General features: G+C 38.7%; 1 protein-coding gene and 1 pseudogene across 1 annotated transcript in view; one reads left to right on the top strand and one right to left on the bottom strand.

Moving 5' to 3' along the window:
• The window catches only part of TRPC5 (transient receptor potential cation channel, subfamily C, member 5), a 120000-nt gene that overhangs the window by 24205 nt on the left and 85354 nt on the right, over nucleotides 1-10441 (top strand). The window lies entirely within an intron of this gene.
• Nucleotides 9612-10085, bottom strand: LOC103594673 (annotated as a pseudogene).

Below are 10441 nucleotides of genomic sequence, written 5' to 3'. Positions count from 1 at the left end.
TGAAAAAAATAATTTCTTGTCATACTGGATTCATAGTTTTTTTCACTCTTTCTCCTCTGCTTACCTAGTACGGTCACGTCCATATGCCCTGAGGCTTTACATGCCCATTCTACAATCTTAAGTCAAACTGACAGGAGAGCTGAGTTGGAACTTAGCGTCCCCAAGGCTGCAGGGTCCACATTAGTTTTAGGGGGCCAGGTTGTCTCTTGTCTCATTCCAAGTAGATTATTCTGTCTTTCCATTCCAATGAGCTGATACATGTCCTATATGAATTGCTAAATTCTTTTCATTTATTTCTTTTCATATCTCGCTTCACCAGACCATTTTTCCTGCAATGGTCCAGTCTGTAACTTTCCACTTATTAGAGCATACATCTCCAGTTTGTAGTTGATCAGAGTAGCTAAATACCTTTGGCCAATTGTTTTCTTGGACACATTAAATTTCTGGCTACTAATCCTGTAAACTGGGCTGATTTTCTTTCTCCAGCCTCAGTCTTCCCCCCACCCCTACCCCAGTGGAGAGTCTTAGAAAGCAGCCATCTATTTCACTCCTTTAGGATATTGCCAAGTCCATTATTGCCCAATTTCTAGCAGTTCTGACCAGAGTGGAGCCCAGCAAGCCCCAGGCTTCACCTCCAGCTGACTGTACTCCTTGGATGTTTACTGGAGTACAGCAAATCATGAGCTAGATGGTCTGTGATTTGTACATGGAGCTTGCTGGTCTCCACAGGGCCTAGTTTGAACCACTCGGTTATATACTGTCTCTACTTAGCATAAGGCCTGTCATACCACTGCAATTTGTCTTGTACAAAATCCTGCCAATATACGTGGGATTTGCCTTGACAATGATAACCAGAAAGCATGATTTTGGTTGAAGGCAACTTTCCATCTGAAATATGGGAGAATGGGTACTAGAGTCATAGCAGTTTGTTTTATTAAATCAAAGAGTCTCTGTTTTTTGATTGGAGAAAAAGCAGTCTGGTGGAAAGAAATACGGAAATAAATCAATGAAAGGAATTTGGCATAAATGTAGAGCATGCATCAGCTCAGTAGAATGGAAAGACATTCATGCATGTTAAATATTGTTAGAGAGTACCATCATGTTTTTCAAAGGAACCAATAACCAACTATGGTGTCCATAGCCCAAAGGCACAAGAAGGTGACAGGAACTTTTTCACACAAAACCTATTTAACTTCTGGCTTCCCTTTCACAGTTTTTTCCTCAGCTTCTCTATTTCCCTCTAGGAATCTTATTTCTCCTTTTGCCTTCATTTATTCACTTATGTGTTTCATTCCATTTCACTCTCTCCATCTTCTGCTATCCTTTCTCATCATCTTTTCTTTTATCTTTCTTCCTAAAATGAGAAAAATTTAGAAATAAATTATATTCTATTCATCAAATTGACATCGCATTTATTGAGTTGGACATTATACAATCTAAACGTAAAATGCAGAGAGGGAGAACATTTCATATTTTGCTCTTATAAATCAAATGTAGTTACTTATTACTTTATGTGGCCCTTGATTTATTATTTCTATGGCTTGGCTACTTTGATGGCAGAAAAATTTTCTGACCTAGCCTAAACTCTGTTGACCCTTTTGGTAGCTAATCCATAATTTTTATTTTCAAAGCATCTTGGAACCTAGGAGCTTGCGGGGAAGGGGAGGGCAAGGAGGGTAAGGAGGGTGTTGAGAAACTGCTAAGTACTGTAATACTAAGAAATAGTAAGAATATAGCATCAGCTTATTCCAGTTATGGTAACTTCCAAAGCAACCAACCCCAGATACCTTAGTTTGCCTAACGGGATATTTTGGGTAGTTGGTGCCTAACCCCAACTCACTTTAAGGAGCTTTTTATTAGCTTTTCCCTCTGCTTGGGATCCCTTTCCCCTATAGAAAAAAATAATTTCTTGTCATACTGGTCTCAGGTTAAATATCACCTCCTCAAATTTCTTACCCCCCAACCTGAATAAAGCCCCTAATCATCCCTTTCCCATTAAGCATACAGTGCATTTTTACATTATGGCACCTATAACTAGTTCATATTTCCTTGTTTGTTTCTATGTTTTTCTGTTTCCCACCCTATCCCCACGTACATATAGACTAAAATGTAAGTGTCATGAAATTAGAAAATATGCCTGTTTTGTTTTCTTCTGTATCCCCCAAGGCACAGAAGAGTGCCTGCCACATATAGATAATCAGTAAGTGTTCTTGAATAAAGGAAGGAAGGGAAGGAAGGAGGGAGGAACAACTTTTAGCTCATCCATTAAGTATTATCAAGCTGCAACCATACATAGGGATAGCAGGGGGTACAAAGATGAACCAACTCACGAGAACATATGGTTAATAAAATGAACAGGCAACCCACAGACTGAGAGAAAATATTTACAAAACATATATATGTCAAAGAACTGGTAACTAGAATATATAACGAACTCCTACAGCTCAACAATAAAAAGACAAACAAGCCAGTTAAAAATGAGCAAAAGATTTGACCATTTTCACAAAGGAAGAGAAATGAATAGCTAATAAGCACATGAAAACGTACTCAACATCATTAGTCATCAGGGAAGTGCAAGTTAACATCACAATAAGATACACAATACAGGGGGCCGGCCAGTGGCTCACTCGGGAGAGTGCAGTGCTGATAGCACCAAGGCCCCGGGTTCGGATCCCACATAGGGATGGCCGGTTCGCTCACTGGCTGAGCGTGGTGCTGACAACACCAAGTCAAGGGTTAAGATCCCCTTACCGGTCATCTTTTAAAAAAAAAAGATACACAATACACTCACTAAAGTAGCTAAAATTAAAGACTGACAACACCAAATGTTGACAAAGATGTAGTACAACCAGAATTCTCACACATTGCTTATGGAAATGTAAAATAGTACAACCTTTTGCAGAAAACATCTGCCAGTTTCTTGTAAAACTAAGCATTCACCTCTATGTCCCAGCAATTCTACTCCTATGTATTCACCCAAGAGAAGTGAAAGTTCACAGAGACTCTTACGAGAATGGTTATAGCAACTTTATGCGTAATAGCCAAAAAGAATGGAAAGATCCCAGGTGTCTATCAAGAGGAGAATGGATGAACAATCCGTGGCATATTTACACAATGTGATAAAAATAAAAAGCAATAAAAAGAAAGGCGCTGCTAATAGGGGCAACAACGTGTGAATATCAAAAACACTATACTTGATGAAAGAAGCCAGACACAAAAGAATATATACTGTACAAATCCATTCATATACAATTCTAGAAAATGCAAAATAATCTATGGTGAAAAAATCAGAACAGTGGTTGCATCTAGGGAAGTGAGAACAGATTGGGAAGGGACTATAAGAACTTTCTAGGGTAATGGTAATGATCATGTTTTACATAGGGTTGTGGGTTACACAGGAGTATGCATTTATGAAAACTCATTGAATGATACTTTTAAGACTTGTACATTTCAATGTATGTAAATTTTACTCCCACCAAAAAAATAAGAAAGCAAAGTCCCCTGTCTCAAAAAGTACTATCAAATGAGATGGCATGCCCATAAATAATTATTCTAATAAATTCTCACACTTATGGGATACCTATTATGTGTTGAGCATTGTAAAACTCACTTTTCTTTTATCGGTATATTTAATCCTCACAATAAAATAACCTCATGAAGTTATAGATGGAAAAATTGAAGATCAAAGAGGTTAAGTAGTTTGCCCATGGTCACATGGTAAAGATGCAGAGCTGGAAGTCAGCTTCCAAAAGTCTTAATACTGACTTCCATAGTCTTAATACAGAGGGCACAGATTCAGGTGCTTACAGGAGCAAATTTGCCTTAGTTGGGTCAGAGCTGATATCTCATTTTACTAAAGAGGAATAGAACTAAGAATGTTAATCTCATTTACTGTCCCTAGAAACTTACTGAACTGGTTGAATCTGACTAAGGCCAAAGGTTGGAAAGAGCCTGGTCAGTCCCCTAGGAAATCACCATCATCTGTGACAGGGAGGTTCAGGGATGTGTCTGTTATCTGTCCTTCCACTGACCTATTGAATTGGCCCAAACACTCATAAACTACTCACCTGTGATAGAGCTGAGATGGACGAGGGGGTCAAGGCTCTGCCTATTAAATGATTTCTGGACTTGTGCTGTGAACGCTCCTGCCACAGCTAAAAAAACAACCCCCCCCAAAAAAAAAATTGCAAAATCAATAGATTTAAAGACATTAACCAGCTGTGGAAAAAAGGACAAAATGAACTAAAATTTCAAAGTGAGCTGACAGTCACAGGTTTTTTCTTCCAAGCATTTGCTAATTCTGAGCACAGGTTGAATATGAAGCTTGGTACTAAGGCAGAGGGACTATACTAAGGAAAAGGAGAAATCGACATAACTGTTGTCAGTTGAGGGAGGCTAGCATAATAGGTTGGAAACTTGAGAAGCATTTCGGGCTAGTTTTTCTTACCTGAAGTTAGCTGAGTTTATGCTGGTGCTCACGGTCTCCCGGTACTTCAGAGACAAAGTCTCACTAGAGGAAGGAGACTGCCACAAACACGCTACTGGTCTCCACCTCAAAAGGTTACCTAGAATTTGAAGTTAGAGGGATGTAGGGGAAGCTAATTAGTCAATGAGATCAAAACCATTCCCAAAAGGCACTTTGCACAAAGTAATTCTAAAACATATAAGGATATATAAAGGACTTAGTTTAGTGAAACATCTCAGAGAAGAACAAAATTGGAGGACAAATGTTATCAGATATCAATGTTAGCTATACAACTACATTAATTAAGACAGCATAGTACTAGCACAAGGACAGACAAACAAATCAATGGAATCATGGCCTGTACCTCACACCAGATACAATAATAATAATAATAATAATAATTTGAAATGGGTTATTTGCTTAAATATGAAAAGTAAAACAATAAAGCTTCTATATCAAACCATTGGAGAAAATCTTTATGATCTTAGGTAGGCAAAGATTTCTTATAGGACACAGAAAATATTAACTATGAAAGAAAAGATGAATAAATTGGATTTCATTAAATAAAGAACTTTTGTTTATCAAAAGATAACTTAAGAGGGCGAAAAGACCAACCACAGACTGGAGAAAATATTCACAATACAGTATATATATCCAACAAAGGACTTATATCCACTATACACATACATTTTTAAACTCCTACAAATAAGAAAAAGACAAACAATCCTAATTATAAAAAACATTTAAAAAAAGAATTGACTGCCACTTCACAGAAGAGAATATCCAGATAGCTTACGAGCACATGAATAGGTGTGTTCATCACTATTACTTATCAGGGAAATGCAAATTAAAACTACAATGAGATCCACAAACCCCACCAGAATAGCTAAAGTTTAAAAGACTGACCATACCAAGCATTGAGGAGAACATGGAGCAACTGAAACTCTCATACACTGCTGGTGAAAGTGTTAAGTGGCACAACTACTTTGGAAACTATTTGGCAGTATCTATTAAACATACCTCTATCACATGACAGTGCAATTCTACTCCTAAGTATATAACCAAAATAAAAGAGTGTGAATATCCACCAGAATACATATACAAGAATGTCAAAAGAATCTCATGAATATTCATAACCAACTTTTTAAAAAAGTAGATATCATATCATTCCATATATATGAATTCAAAGAACAGACAGACAAATCTATGGGACAGAAGTGAACAGAGTGGTCACCTTTGGGTAGGGGGTTATTAACTATAAAGGGATATGAGGAAGCCTTGTGGAGTGCTGGGATTGTTCCATGTCTTGATATGATTACATATGCAAAAAAGCATTAAGATGCACCCTTAAAATTTGTGCACATCACTGTACAGGGGTCTTCAAAAAGTTCATGGAAAGATTTACATTGTCTTTTAATTACATTTTTCCACAAACTTTTTGAAGTACCCCATATGCCATACCTAAAAAACTTATTTTATTTTTTAATTTCGGGTCTTCTTATAAAACTAGAGAAAACAGCAAGAGAGTGATGAGAGTCTTGCTAGGGTTTGGCAGGCCAGTCACCAGAGCTAATGAAAATGGAATGAAGTATGAATGTGCAGGGAAGGGTTCCTTTGGCCTGTGTGGCTCTCCACTTCATGGTAGTGCTGAGGCAAGAGTCCCTGATTGCCAGACAGAGTTTTTAATTGATACAAGATGAGATAACCCACATCTTACAAGAGGCTCAGAAAGATAGCTGGGACAGAGGCCATGCTAGCCATCTGCTAACTAGGATCTTTAACTCCACTTAATTTTTATTAATCTCTCTCCCTGCTATGACATTTTTGTCAGCACAACTAATCAAAAGCCACCATTTTTCTTTTAACTGAAAGTTCTACCCTCCTATTTTGCAATGCTCCTAACCAGAAAACTGGCAGTAAGTGTCTAACACTAGGATGGAAATGTAGTAAAGGAGCAAAGGAATCCAAATCCTCTGGGTCTCTGTTTATAGTTGATAAGCTTCTCTGCATCAGGCAAGGTAAATTAGTTTATATCCAAGGGGAACAGAGGCAGTTATGTGGGAGAGATTAAAATATGCCTTTGGTGAGTATGGGTGCCGGTTTCCTATTTACAAACAGGAAATTTTTTCATAGCGTTCCCTTCTCTTGGCTGCAGTACCATTTGGATGCATGTATTCGATATAGATTTTTTTAAAAAAAAAACACCTCTACATATACATAACTTCTCATTGCTCTCCCCACCCCAAGGAAACATCAAGGGGACCTTGTCCCCAAAAGGCAAATGTTATAATTTTTACATAGCAGGAGCATCTCTGGAGGAATACAGTGAACAAAACAACAGGATTTACCCTTTACACTCTTTATTTAAAGCTACAAACCTATGCTAAAAAAAAAAAAAAAACTGTGTGCAATAAGGCATTTGCCTGTTATAGGATCTGACATTTAAAATCCCCATGAACCATCTTTAATTTATCAAGAAAGAAAAGAATTGTGCAGCTGAGGAGCTAAACATGGGCCCTTCTTGAAAATATATGAAAAATTCAAAACAGAAACTGAATAAAGGGGGAGTAGGAAATGTCCTTATGGTCAATTTAAACCAAAGTCTACTGAATTTCTTTCCTCCTCCTCCAGATTTGCTCGTTGCTGCAGAGAGAATCACAGACTCCTGCTTACACTTCAGAAAAACAACTTGGTCACTAGAGAAAACAACCACTTTTTAAAATATATCTCTGGTTATTTTCCTAGACAGACATGTAGTTTCCTCAAAACACTGTTCAAACATGAAGACAGCCACCCCATCTTGACATGGTGGGACCCTGCCCAGGATTGTCCCTGAAGCTTGGCTGCTGTGAGAAGCCCCCAGAAAGTCTGAAAAGAGATGTAATACTTCTAGAAAGATTTTTGGTTTTTTAATATTACCAGTGCAGAGGACAGGGTATAAAATAAGGGAAATAAAATCAGAACTTGGAGGTAACAGGAAAAGGGGTTCTATTTCCAAGTCTTCCCTCAGCTTTCTAAGAGGGAAAAAAGAAAGTTGTGTTTGTTTGTTTGTATGTTCTCTTTGGGAGAGACAACATAATGATACTAGTAGTTATAAGGATAGGATCTGGTGTCAAAGAGACCTATATTTGGATTCCAACTTCAACGTTTACTAACTGGAGGGATGCTAAACTACTCTTTGCCTCAGTTTCCTCATCTATAAAATGAAGATAATAACAGTTGTTGAGAATTACATGAGTTAATACATGCAACAAGTTTAGAATGGTGTCTCGCATATGGTAAGTGCCTAATAAATGCTAGCTGATATAATTGTGCCAAAGAAATTCCAGGATCCAGGAAACTGTATAGTACATCCTGGCTACTGGTTCATGACACCTGGAAGGCAAAAGAGGAGATGGCTACAGGCATTACAAAAACTGGAAGGAAGTACCAGAGATACAGCTCATCTCATAGAATCAACATTAGACGATTGACTTTGAACTTGGACAAAGAGGTGAGGGAACAGGACTGTCTTGGGGCTCTGACTCGTAGCTCATACATGACCCTTTCACGAGACCTGAAAACAATCAATAACTGTAGGGAATTCTTGGGGATTATCAAATCCTCCTAGTCTAACTTCCTCTGACTTTGAAGCACTTGCTCACTCAGGCTCTGAGCTCTGGCAGGGCTGTAGCTACATGTGCACCATTTCTGCCGTGGCGAAAGCTGACTACACTGTGGGCTACTCATTACCTATGCTCCCAATACACTGCCAGCTGCACAGAGAAGGCCCTCCACTTGGTATTATGGCAATGGTTCTTTCAAAGCATTGACCAGTTATTCCTTGGAAACATCCCCTTGGAAAGTAATTGGCAAGGTCATTGAAGCTAGATAATGAAGGCCCATTACCCTATGTCTAGCATGACTTTGCTGTAACCAGCCCAGACTTTCAAGTCTTCCTATGTGAATCATTTGGGAACGAAAGGAAGCAATCTGCAAATATCTTTGTTTACCCTTTGCTCCTTACCATCCTAGCCTGAATTTATTCCTGAACTTCAGAAATACATCTCAGAAATTTAACAAGAGCAGGACTAAGCACGAATTGTGGCCTCCTCTCTGTTTCGGTGGCAAATGCCAGCTTGCCAAGAGAGAACAGATTCATTTATTTTACCACCTGGAAAAAAGATCAGAGATCACATATTTCTTCCCTCTGCCTGCAAATGTGCTTAATGCCTGTCCACCAAAGGAAGGGTACTTTTGTTTTTAATAATTTCAAAATAAAATTCCCTTGGTAGTTCATTCCAGTGTTTTACAGTTTCCTCCCTCTGATAATTATATCCTCAGCATATTTACATATATTAACTTACAATAATCCTGTGCAGTAAGGATTATACCTATTTTACAACCGAGGAAGTAAAGACCCAAAGAGGCTAAGTGACTTGCCAAGACTGCAGAGCAGAGCAAGGATAAGAAGCTGATTCTTCAGACTTTAGATCCTCTGTGCAGTCTGCTACACTGTGGTCTGCCTAATGATGCTCTGGGGACCTCCAAATCATCAGCAGAATAGGAACCAGTATTCACATATCAATAGAAACACAATGTAGCCATGGCAGCTAGCTTACCAAGTGGATCAAAGGCCAAAAGTCCCCTTGAGAACAAGCATTTCATTGCCCCATCCCTATGTACTATTGATCCCAGAATGCACCTGCCATTAGAAAGCCCTAGTAAAAAGGAAAGATACCAAAAACCTAGATGAACATTAAAATCATCTTAAGACCATATTCTGATCCATGATAATAAAAAATAAGATAAGAGTACTTGGGCTCCTGCTTTCTAACTTCTTCATTTTTTACCTCTGACATAGATATACTCACAATAAATTGGAAGAAATGAAGCAGAAAAAAAATTACTAATACTCTAAAAAGAAAAATGCTTTGCCCTTGGACATGCATTTCCTTTCATAACTCTACCTCCCAAGGTTTGTAAAGTGTTTTAAACATGGGTAAAGAGTGAATCCCATTGCCTATATGCTTGACACTCAGATAATGCACACCAAGGCCACAGCGCCATCCTCTGGCAAAAGCACTCCCAACATCGAACCAGAATGCTGCTCAGGTGAAAAGAAGGAGTTTTCCTTATAGGATTCCCCTTTTTTTTGTTGTTTTCATCTTAGCAGTTCTTAATGAAAGTCATATGTAAGATTACTTTATTCCTGCATCTTCTCAATTGTTTCTTCCTTATATTTGCCCTTTCCTTTCCTATTTGGCAAGGTTTGGCTTTCCGTTCAAGGACCTTCTTTTGGTCCTTGTCCAGTTTTAGCCTAGCGATAACCGCCTTGCTGGGGTGAATGCCCACATGGACAGTGTGCCAATAGCCCTTTCCTGCTGTGCCCGTTCAATGTAGATGACATATTTCTTCCTGTAAACCTGGACTACTTTGCCAATTTGCTGAACTTTATAGTGTCCTTGCACAACCTGAACTTTATCATCTTTTTGAATGGGCGTGGATCGAACATTGTACTTCTGTCTCAGCTTTTTGGAAAGAGGGGAAGACGTAATCTTCCTGCGAATGTGTGAAGGTGCATTGAATGCCTTTTACGGTTCCTGCTTCGGTCAGAAGTCACAGAGGGATTGAACTTCATTTTGGCCGCTGCCACCTCAGCAATGGCTGCAAAAGGGAAGAGCTAAGATTCCCTTTTTAATATTTGCTAGAGGCAGGGGAATCTCAAGGAAGCCTCACTCAACAGGAACAAAATATCTTCACTCTTATGACTGATATTACCAGGTTAAATATTTATGTTCTAAAACACACTTAATTAAATATAATGGCCACTCCACCTAACTATCCTTGTTAAAGTCACCAGAGACTTCCACACTAATAAACCCAATTGTTTTTTTTTTTTTTTCCTTTTTGTCTTTTTTCATGACCGGCAACGGATCGCAACCCTCAGTGTCACGCCCATACTGGCCCGGGACCGGCAACGGGATCGCAACCCTC

Source organism: Galeopterus variegatus, unplaced genomic scaffold (genome assembly GCF_000696425.1).
Source record: "Galeopterus variegatus unplaced genomic scaffold, G_variegatus-3.0.2 Scaffold1599, whole genome shotgun sequence".
In the NCBI taxonomy this organism is placed as follows: domain Eukaryota; kingdom Metazoa; phylum Chordata; class Mammalia; order Dermoptera; family Cynocephalidae; genus Galeopterus; species Galeopterus variegatus.
Note: the sequence above shows the minus strand (reverse complement) of the source record. Positions and strands in the feature narration are given on the sequence as shown.